The sequence below is a fragment of the Notothenia rossii genome (assembly GCF_949606895.1).
Source record: "Notothenia rossii genome assembly, chromosome: 10".
Classification (NCBI taxonomy): domain Eukaryota; kingdom Metazoa; phylum Chordata; class Actinopteri; order Perciformes; family Nototheniidae; genus Notothenia; species Notothenia rossii.
Window position 1 is genome coordinate 41334032 of NC_136908.1, and position 11824 is coordinate 41345855.

At 42.6% G+C, this 11824-nt stretch overlaps 1 long non-coding RNA gene across 1 annotated transcript; it reads left to right on the forward strand.

Moving 5' to 3' along the window:
- The first annotated feature begins 6174 nt into the window (after window positions 1–6174).
- On the forward strand, window positions 6175–9339 carry LOC307022247. Its single transcript, XR_013803336.1, has 3 exons — window positions 6175–8624; window positions 8755–8881; window positions 9016–9339. It is a non-coding gene; the product is annotated as an uncharacterized lncRNA (long non-coding RNA).
- The last annotated feature ends 2485 nt before the right edge of the window (window positions 9340–11824 follow it).

An 11824-nucleotide genomic window follows, 5' to 3' on the forward strand; every position in this document is an offset into this window, starting at 1 on the left:
CGCGAATGGACTCGGGAAGGGGGATGCTGAGGGGGCTGCAGCACCCCCATATGCGAGGCTCCAAATGGGTCCATTTGGGTATGGGCACGTCACTGTACCCAGGAAGAAAACAATGGAAAAAGAGGTATTTTCTTTTCTGTGTCAGAGTTTTACTCGCTACAGGGTGTACTTTGAGGGTTTGTGACTCTGCAGACCGTTTACATGCATAAAAACCTTCATAACACACAAGGGGACGGGTAATAACCGGAAAAGCATGACATGGGACCTTTAAGATCGATATTCAAAAATACAGATTCAAAATTGTACATGTTAAAGCGTTTGTTGTAACAGTTTGCAAGAGCGTAGGTACTTGCTTTCAAGCAGAACACGGGGGAAAACAAACTTAGCTGGAGTGTTTACGTGTTGGGCGCAATGACGTACAACGTCCTCGACAACTTCTGTAGTCCTATTCAGCCAATTAATAATAATAATAATAATAAATGGGATTTATATCACGCTTTTCTAGACCCAAAGACGCTTTACATTATGAGTCAGGTCGACAAACAAAACAAGAACAAAAACACAAACAAAAAAAACAAAAAAACATAAAAGCAGTCAGGAGGATGTTGGTTCAGAGGGGGGAGGGGCGGGTTTAAGCAGAGTTGAAGAGGTGGGTTTTGAGACGGGACTGGAACAGGGTGAGGGAATCAGACTCACGGAGGTCTTGGGGGAGGGAGTTCCAGAGCTTCGGGGCTGCCATAGAGAAGGCTCTGTCCCCGAAGCTCCGGAGTTTGGCCTTGGGGATTGAGAGCAAACCGGCTGAGGTGGATCTGAGGGACCGGGGTGGTTGGTAGAGGATGAGGAGGTCAGTGAGGTAGGGGGGGGGCCAGATGGTGGAGGGCTTTATAGGTGAGGACCAGGAGTTTGTAGTGAATGCGGTGTGAGACGGGAAGCCAGTGGAGTTCTTTGAGGACCGGGGTGATGTGATTCCATGATTTGGTGTGGGTGAGGAGTTTGGCGGCTGCGTTCTGGACACGCTGGAGTCTTTTGAGGGATGTTGTGCTGATGCCGAAGAGGAGTGAGTTGCAATAGTCAAGGCGGGAGGAGATGAAGGCGTAATTGTTAACAACCATCGTTTTTCAGACACATAACTCTTCAAAAATCACTGCTGATGTATTTAAGTCGTAGAACAAAACGTGATCCGTCTCTTAAATTTGTGTCAACCACAGAACTTATTTCGAGCTATTTTCCAAATCCCTATGGAGAAATCCCATTGACTGAGACGAGGGAACCAGAAGTGATAAAATGCTAACTCACTTCCGGGTTTTAGGACTCGTTCCTGCACTACTCTATACGTGATGTTCATACTTGCAGCCAGTCTCCAGTGGTTATGGCAGTTCACTGCTGCGTCCACAGGGATCCTGGATGTACCTGGAAGTGCATGGATTTACAAAGGCCTGATCATTGCTGTTTGCAGCTTCAATTTGAATTGACATCTATGTCTTCCATTAGGATAATTAAATCCAGCAGAGAGGGGAACCCAGCAAAGTCCCAACGGGCAGGAACCAAACTGTGTTCAGCTTGTTGAGATAACTCATTTGATGAGAAGTATCAGAGTGGTTTGTAGAGTCAATGACCCAACTGCATGCACACCCTCAAATCAAATGCCTGGTAATGTCTTCATGTACACAGCGGAACAATTACCTAGGTCTTTCCTTTTCAATACACACATTATGCACACTACTGCAGGGTAGCTTGTGAATTTACTCCAGGTGGGACTAAAGTCCGATTTAACACTTGATTATATTTCACATCATTCATCCACATCTGTAAAGCAACTAAAGTTATTAAATACATGTAGTGGAGGAAAAGAACAAAATAGCATGACAGGGAAATACTTGAGTAGTGTCTCAAAATGTTACTTAAATTCAGTACTTGAGTAAAGGTACTTAGTTACTTGTTTACACCATTGCCAATAAGCATCATATATTGACCCAGCCTGTCCGTGCAGCCCCTCTGAACCCCGCAGCCCAGAGCCGGCCCGACCCATTAAGCGACATAAGCGGCCGCTTAGGGCCCCGCAGCCACTAAGGGGCCCCCTAGCAATAAATAAATAAAAATCTTTTTATTTAAAAAATAAATAAATCTCAGTACACCGTCGCCGTGATAAGTATGTTTAATTAATTGTGTTAATATGCCTAGATTGCCTACTCTCAAAGTAATGTATTATATTATTGAGTCAATAATATAATACATTAACCGTGCTTTACCTGAACCTCATCATGACACAAGAGAGGACGGCAGGAATGTAATTTCCAGTGTTCAGTGAATGCAACAGAGGCAAGACACCAGACCAACCAGAGAGTTGAATGGAAATAAACATCTGTCTTATTGGCTGACAGGTACCCATCATGTGAGCTGTGACAATGTTTAAAATAAACTGTCAGTCGGACTCAGAGTTTTTGAAGATGGACATAAGAAAACATTTTCTTAAAAAATACGACAATTCTCAAGTGGTGGCTCACACAACAAACCCAGAGCCACCACTTGAGCCAGGTAAACAAGGTATGTAAATGTCATTAAACTTCCAAGTTATGTGAACATGTAAGCAAAGCATAAATTACAGCTACGTTGACGTTACTTTGAATCGCGGGGGTAAGCTAAACCGTTAGCAAGTAGCTATAGCTAGCCAGATATATTAAATAAACACTTTGTCATATAATCTAAATGTAATGTTTTTTAGCGTTACCTGGTGATTTCAAAGAAAGCTCTCTGGGAAATGTTGACTTACTGTTCGACATGAAGCTAGAAGCTACCTTACAGTACACATTTGATCCGGAGTCCTGTCAGTTAAAGTGTTTCACAGTTAGCTTAGCTAAGCATCAACCTAGCACTGATATATATGGATGTTATGTGACAGTATTTCTGAGAAAAAGTCAGCTGAAATGATGGCATAGTTGCCACTGCTTTACATGTCAACAGCATGTTTGAATGTATTTGCAGCAGTAAATGTGGCTGTTTGGCCACTGACGTTGCCATAACAACACTGGAATTTAAATGTGCAACCTCTTTTTGTGACAGATTTTTGCAAGAAATTATAATTCTTCTGAATGATATTCCTATTGACAGCTAGTTTCTATGTGAACATTATATGATGGACAGTCAGAGAGAATAAATGAAAAAGAGTTATGAAATACTATATGACAAAAGAATACAGTTTAAGTGATTTGTAAGATATCCATAAATAAAAATCTGTTTACAGTTCTGTTTCATATGGGTGTTGAGATATGTATCCATAGATCTCTTAATGTTTCTCTCAAAGTGCACCAGATTGATGCTTTTAAATTCAATATTTAAAAAAAAATCTTCCCGGAGGAGCATGCCCCCGGACCCCCCTAGAGGAGGTGAGGACCCCCTTAGACGATGTTAGGTCCACGGTGTTTACATGCTTATTTATACAATATGTGTGCTTAGGCTAACATCATAAGACAAAAGTTGGTTCCGTGTTGTGTGTAGTGAGAACGCGCTAGAGTGAGGGGGCCCCCAAGCCAAAGCTTGCTTAGGGCCCCCAAAAGTCTAGGGCCGGCCCTGCCGCAGCCCCTCTGAACCCCCATCCCCCCGCCTCTCAGCTCACCTGGTTGAGCTCATGCTCCGCCACTATCCTCAGGTTCGGGTCGATGGTTCCCTTCAGGGCCTGGATGATCCGGTTAGGATCCATTTCAGCTGAATTTCACGGTTCCTTCCGTGTTTTTAGTATCACATACATGTAGCGTTAGCATGCGGTGCTGCATTCACTGCGGCCGCGACAGCGTCGGCGCTCCGAGGCACACACAGCTCCCGGGCGTCACATGCAGCACCCCCGGCGGACGGGTGAGCTCTGAGCCGATTTATTCTTTCCTCTGGGAAGTTCTGGCTGTCTTGACGGAGACGATGGCCCTGCCCGGTTGTAACGGCTGTCAACTATCGGTGGACGTAAAGCAAAGTAAACAAACGCTTTACGGTTTCCACCTCTTCTCTGTCCACATAGCGCGACACTGGGAGTGCTGCTGCCCCCTGGAGGGCTGGCGTAGTTATTGGCTACTTTGAATGAACAGGCGATATGAGACAGTTTATAAAGCAATCCCACAAGCTGTGAGAGGCAAGCTAATGTTTGTGCTCACTGCACAAAAGCCGTCTTGACTTATACATTGATGTCGTTTTTTAGATATTAAATGTAATGACAAAAAATAAAAGATATGTTCCAAAAATATTCAAGTAATTATATATGAGAACCAGTTACCTTCCACCAAAATGTTAAAGAAATCCATTTAAAATCATGAATGAGATTTACCCTTGCAATCATTTCCTACACTGATCCAATTCAGTTAACACTTAAATAAATGCTTCTTTTGTAACTCAGACATTGAAACACTTCATCATATTTTCTTTTCATGCATTATAGTTCAAACATTTTGGGATGCTTTCCAGTAGCCTATTGGTTAACTTTGAATGAGCAAAACCTTTGCGATCTTATCATGTGATTATTTAAAAGTTGACCTTCAATTTGTAAAAAGAAAAACCGTATTAATCTGTAGGCTGTCTGTCCTTTTGACTGCTTAGATCAATGGGAGCTATCCACCCTTATCCACAATTCAAAGTCATTAACTCACACCTTCTCTCTCCTCTTCTCTTCTCTGTCATTAGACCAGTCATTACAGTCGTCTGTTTGAAATAAAACTCAGTTTTGTAAGATTGCATTAATTTTCCTTGTGCGGCACCAGGGCAGCAGTGTATTTAGTCTTACTTTTCACAAACGTTTAAATGCATCATCTATTAGCTTGATCTGTAAATTAACTATATAAAAGGCAAAATGCATACGATAATGGAAGTGAGTGCTGTCAGAAAGATTTATTCTTTTTGGGGACAGGAACAATGTGGGGACTACAGACTGCAGCAGGGACCTGTTGAAGATGTCCGTTAGCGTGAACACCTCTCCCAGCTGAACTGCACACACCCCGAGAACACAGCCAGGGATGCCATCAGGTCCAGGAGCCCGTATCTTCCCATTTTGCCCCTTTCCTATTCGCCCCTAAATTATTCCAATTTGGCCCCTTCTCCATTTGGCCCCTTTCCCATCTTGCCCCTTCCCAATTCGCCACTTTGCACCTTTCCCTTGTCGCCCATTTCCCAATTCACCCCTTACCCATTTCGCCCCTTCCCATTTCGCCCCTAACCATTTCGCCTCTTTCCCATTTCGCCCCATTTTTACATCAGGCCACATAAGAAATTATACTTGTTTTGCTTGGTCGTGGGTCTTAGCTTTCTAGACACCCTTCTTACAAATACTTCTCAAATGAGCTACATTTTACATGTAACAGGTGCTTTATTAAAGAATAACAATAAAACAAAAAATGATATAGACCAATTAGTACTACTATACGATTCGTACCTTTTACAATAATGGTACAGAAAACAAAAAGGCTCATGGTTGATCAGGTTATTTGACTTTAGAAAAAGATTAATCAATCGAGGGAAAATAAGGGACATGAATATCAAAGACCATATGATAAGAAAGAAACTCACTTAAATATTGCACATATGCATACGCAGCAGAACTTGTATTGCTGATCAACAACCAGGCCTTCCGCTCCCCGGTTTGTTTGAATGACTTCTATTGCATTCTCCATCATGCCTTTAGACTTTGTTTGGCGATTCACTGTTTCTGTGATTGCAGATTCCAGGAAACAGACTTCAAGGGAGCAAGTTTAAGTTTCACTTTGAAATCCACGATATTGCCCGCAGCGCCACACCTTCATTATACATTTTGCTGCTTGTTTGTACCATTTTCAGGCGATTTGTAATCTATTCTAGAAAAACAATGTTTTGTTTTTTTCAAGAAGCGTGTAAACAAACAATGGATGTCTTTTATGAACATTTATCCATGTTGGAAGTAGATTTAGATGTTCTAGGAGTTAGACAGAGTTTATAGATCTAATGATGCATCCCATGAAGCACTTTCACACCGGAGTACTTTTCCCAGGAATAGTTCCGATAGTTCCTGGGATTTTGCGTTCACACCAAAAAGATCTGGAACTAGAACTTTTTTTTGCGAACCTTTTCACCCCTTTTCAGTCCCTGCTAGAGAGCAGGGTCTCTCCTGGGGAGAAAAAGGTTCCAATTTCTGATTGGCTGGGCTAATTGCAAACCACTGCAAACAACTTCACGGCGTATACTGCCACCCAAAGTCCCGGACTCCGGGGGACTCCAGGACTTCGGGTGGCAGTACACGCCGTGAAGTTGTTTGCGGCCTGCCAGTAAACTTAAAGCAGAAGAAGAAGAAGTGACGTCAGCGGCTTCATTTGCCTAATCCTCCGGGAATAAGTACTGGGAACTAAGTACGGCAAAGTAGCCGTGTGAAAGCGGCTATTGCATGAAGTCTGTTGACGAATCAGAGGCTGTTGTTGGGGCTGCATTAAACTTTTTATTTTTTTGTATGCAGATCATGCAGGCCAGCAGTGGCGGCGCTAGGGGGTGGCTACTTGGGCTCAAGCCCCGGATGTTTCGAGAGAGTTTTGCAGCACTGAGATCGAGCAAGAAGTCCCATGACAGAGGCTATTAGGTCATTTTAAAATGTCAAACGTATTAGTTTAACAAAATCCGCATCGAATATTGTGGCATAGATACATTATTTCCCCCTGTAACGTTAGCATTCAACGGGAGCACTACAGGGCGAAAACTTTAAAACGTAATTATAGGACCTATTAAGCGCTTGAACAAACGACATATTTGGTTGTAATAAGGGCCTGAACAATCGGCCCATTTGGTCGTATGAGTTGGAGGACTTGTTGATCTTTCTCTATGGTAGTGAAGGGTTGGGCCCTCTCCCAGTTGAAATGATTCGTCTTAGTGAAGGGTTGGGTTTTCTCCCAGTTGAAAGTAAACCACATTATAAAACACCAGAAACCAAACTATATCACCATTTGAAACACACAAACAATAGCACAAAGCAAAATGCAGTGCTATCTGTTCCTAGAGAAGCTCTACCGTGAACAAGTACAGACTCAGTGAGAACAGATTTAAAAACAAACATCCCTAATTTGACCAATCCCAAACTCCCCAAAAGAAAATCAAAAGCTTCTTCTTGAAGGGAACCCTTGCTAAGCTAACTTTCAATAAAAAAAACAAAAAAAACAACATAATTTCACCACTCTGAGAAAACATCCAAATTGCAACTCACCTGCAGCCTAACCTCAAAAACTGAACCAAACATTTCCCTCTCATTTTAAACACTAGGCCACGCCCCTTTTGGGAGCAGCTCACCTGATCCAGAGTCATAGAGATATAAGAGTTAGCATTAGTTAGTTTTCTCTCTAGGGCTCTGACCTGATCTAGTGGGAGGAGCTACGCCCCCCTTCTTCTTCAATTGATTACTGGCGGGTCGCAAACAACTTAAACGTGCATATCGTTCATGGATGTATAATAGAGTGCCACAGTGACTCGTCCTAAAACCCGGACGTAAGTTAGCATTTTACCACTTCCAGTTCCTTCGACAAAAAACAATGCAAATTTCTCCATAGGAATTTGGAAAATAGCTGGAAATAAGGTCTGTGGTTGACACAAATGGAAGAGACAGACCACGTTTTGTTCAACCGGATAATATCCACATGTCTACCCTACTTTTATAATTTTCGAACTTCGAGCGATAGAATTACTAACAAAGCACTTATATACTAACAAAGGACTGGCTTATCTAAAGCTAGTTGAGTAGCACTTGAAATATTTTGGCTCTATGAAACCTGGGGCCGTATTCACAAAGCATTTTATCTTACCGCTAGGAGTGCTCCTAACTCGTGCTAAAACATTTAACGTAGGAGTTTTTTCTTAAAAGTGATTCACAAAGCCGCTGAGACCTACTCATACTAAGGATAAATCACTAAGAGTGAACTAAGAGTGACGCGCCGTTGCTATGGATTACGTTGATTCTCGTGCATGAGTTTAGAAGCGGTCAGTACGGTGATTGGTTGTTCAGAGCAGGGGGTCTCGGTGAAACTCATCCGCAACATCCCACAAATGAGCCCACTAAATCACAGAAAAACAAGGAAATAGCCTAGGCTAGAAATGTATTCCTATCAAATAGTTATGGACAGTGCAGTTAGCAGAATACACGCATGATCACAACTTTGTGCAGACCACGATAATGACGTTGTATATGCTCATTAAAGAGAGAGAGCAAACAATAAAAATACGTAAATTGCATTAAATCAAGGAGGCAATTAAAAGCACCCTGCAAACTATTATCCAATGAGCATATTTCCAGCACTTAAACACTTTCAATAACAGCCCATACCGCCGTTCAAGTCCCCCTATCATGATGAATGAAAGTGAAGACAAAGTTAAACGCAAGCGAAAGCCCAATTGGTCCCAGGACCAATTGTTACTGCTGGCCCAGTTTGTGCTGGAGAGGAGGGGAATAATAAAGGGGAAATTTGGCTCTGGAGTGACCAGTAAGGAGAAGCGGGAGGCATGGGAAGAAATATACTTAAACATCAATGCTTCCTTCCCTGCGGTGTGTCGCTCTACCGACGACTGCGAAAAGAGGTGGTATGCGCTGCAATCAAAGTGTAGGTCGGAGATTGCCGACTATAAAAGAGCCGTCGCGGCTACAGGTAAGTCCATTATTAACATTGCTTGCATTCATTTGGGAAATGCATTTGCATGATTTAAATTTACAATTAACAAAGGCTACAGTGATATGAAACGTTGTGAATGAAACCGAAATGTAATTTGTTTGAGGAGGATCTGCACCAAAGCCATTGTCCCCAGTTGCATCAGTGGTTGACGCCGTCCTAGGCTCTGACACCAGCATAACTGGCCTTGAGGGTGCAGCTGATCCTGCAGTCGAGTTGCTAAAGGAGATTGAGGGGTATGCATGCAATAATTGCAATAGGCTACATGAAAAACCTTTCTGTTTAATATTTACAGAAGAATTACAATGTGCAACTGTTCAACCCACTTCCCAAAAATGTGTTACAAATTATATATATATCTTCCCCACAGGAGAAATCAAGATGAAAGTCCAGCTGCAGCATCACATCACACAGCTCTTCCTCTTCTCCCCCTCCTAGCTCTTCCTCTTCCAGCTGCACCTCCTCCAGCTGCTCTTCCTCTTCCAGCTGTGCCTCCTCTCCTAGGTCTTCCTCTCCCTGGTCTTCCTCTTCCAACTCGCCCTCTTTGTGCACCCCCTGCCTCTCCTCCTCCTGCTGCTGGTGCCAGTTCACTAGTGGAGAAGAAATTGAGGATGGAAATGAGGGTTTTAAAAAGGCAAAAAAAGGTCCTTAAAGCGAAAGAGCGGCTATTACAACTCAAGACAGAATATTACAGTCTTAAGATAGAAAAATGGAAAGAAAACATATAAATGAAATAAATGTTATCAACTAGACAAATGTGTGTTGACTGATTTGTGCCAAGGTGTTGTGTTTACCTAAAATGTGTATTCACAAAGTGATCCCTAAATGCCAGTCCACTCTGCCAAATTCATTATCATGTTCATCGCCATCATCATCATCGTGGTCATCGTCATCATCATCGTCATCTGGCTGTGGAATGTTCCTCCGCTTGCAGAGGTTTTGGAGAATGGCACATACAGAGATGACTGTACTTGCCCTCTCTGGGCTGAGGCGTATTTCGCCATGCAGGACATGAAAACGACGTTTCATCTGCCAAATTCCTCTCTCCATAACATTTCGTGTATTTTTGTGTGCTCTAAAATGTATGGAGGAAAACAGTAAACAATAATAAATATGGATTCAACAAATAAAAGGCTTCAAAGAGCCAATACGATGTTTTTTACGCATAGGACTAAGCGTAATCTGCGTAATCACTTACATGTTATACTTTAACTGTGCTCCCGGTTGTGGATTGAGATAGGGTGTCAAGAGCCACGTCTTGCAGGGATAGCCACTGTCACCCAGCAAGTGACACCCAACTGGTACATGGTGCCTCTCAAAAAGCTGCCTCAGACCGCTCTCCATTAAAATACGCCAATCATGGCTAGATCCAGCCCACTTTGCAACAACATCAAGAATGTTAAAAGTTGCATCAAAAACAATCTGCGTGTTGATGGAATGTACTTTCTTTCAATTGACGAACACGTCCTCATCTTTTGATGGTGCAATTATTTGTATGTGAGTCCCGTCAATAGCACCGACCACACCGGGCATACCTGCAATTGCCATGAAGTTGGCTTTGATCCTGTGTAGTTGCTGATTGTCCAAAGGAAACCGGATAAACTGTTGGATGATATGTGGTCTAGAGAGCGCGTTGATGGTTTGGTTTATGGCACGGCTGACTGATGGTTGCAATATTACTAAATCGTCGGCATTGCAAAGTTGCATTTTCCCTGTTGCTAAATATCGTAGTGTTGCCAAACATTTTATTTCCGGACTAATCGGGTTATTCCTGTTAGTCGGGGATGTTATTGCATCCCGCACTAATTCCACAACAAGTTTGATACCCTTACGATTTAGCCTATATCTCTTGATCAATTCACAGTCTTCCATTGTCTCCAAAACATTTCGTCTTGCAACCATTTTCAGATTCTTTGTGAATAGGTCTTACTGAGTTAGGAGTCCTCTCGAGGACTTTTAAAGCTCTCCTAAATTTAGGTGCTACTTTTAGGCCGAAAATACTTTGTGAATTGCTCTTAGTGAATAAAATTAGGATTCCTAAATTTAAGACTGACACGCCCATTATGTTTAGGAGTTTCTCCTAAATTCGCCAGTTAGGAGCTACTTTTAGCTCTAAGATCCTTTGTGAATACGGCCCCTGATGTACTTGTACAGTGGGGCAAAAAAGTATTTAGTCAGCCACCAATTGTGCAAGTTCTCCCACTTAAAAAGATGAGAGGCCTGTAATTTTCATCCTAGGTATACCTCAACTATGAGACACAAAATGAGAAAAAAATAAAATAAAAATCCAGAAAATCACATTGTCTGATTTTTAAAGAATTTATTTGCAAATTATGGTGGAAAATAAGTATTTGGTCAATAACAAAAGTTCATCTCAATACTTTGTTATATACCCTTTGTTGGCAATGACGGAGGTCAAACGTTTTCTGTAAGTCTTCACAAGGTTTTCACACACTGTTGCTGGTATTTTGGCCCATCCCTCCATGCAGAACTCCTCTAGAGCAGTGATGTTTTGGGGCTGTCGCTGGGCAACACAGACTTTCAACTCCCTCCAAAGATTTTCTATGGGGTTGAGATCTGGAGACTGGCTAGGCCACTCCAGGACCTTGAAATGCTTCTTACGAAGCCACTCCTTTGTTGCCCGGGCGGTGTGTTTGGGATCATTGTCATGCTGAAAGACCCAGCCAAGTTTCATCTTCAATGCCCTTGCTGATGGAAGGAGGTTGTCACTCAAAATCTCACGATACATGGCCCCATTCATTCTTTCCTTTACACGGATCAGTCGTCCTGGTCCCTTTGCAGAAAAACAGCCCCAAAGCATGATGTTTCCACCCCCATGTTTCACAGTAGGTATGGTTCTTTGGATGCAACTCTGCATTCTTTCTCCTCCAAACACATCTAGTTGAGTTTTTACCAAAAAGTTATATTTCGGTTTCATCTGACCATATGATATTCTCCCAATCCTCTTCTGGATCATCTAAATGCTCTAGCAAACTTCGGACGGGCCTGGACATGTACTGGCTTAAGCAGGGGGACACGTCTGGCACTGCAGGATTTGAGTCCCTGGCGACGTAGTGTGTTACTGATGGTAGCCTTTGTTACTTTGGTCCCAGCTCTCTGCAGGTCATTGACTAGGTCCCCCCGTGTGGTTCTGGGATTTTTGCTCACCGTTTTTTTGA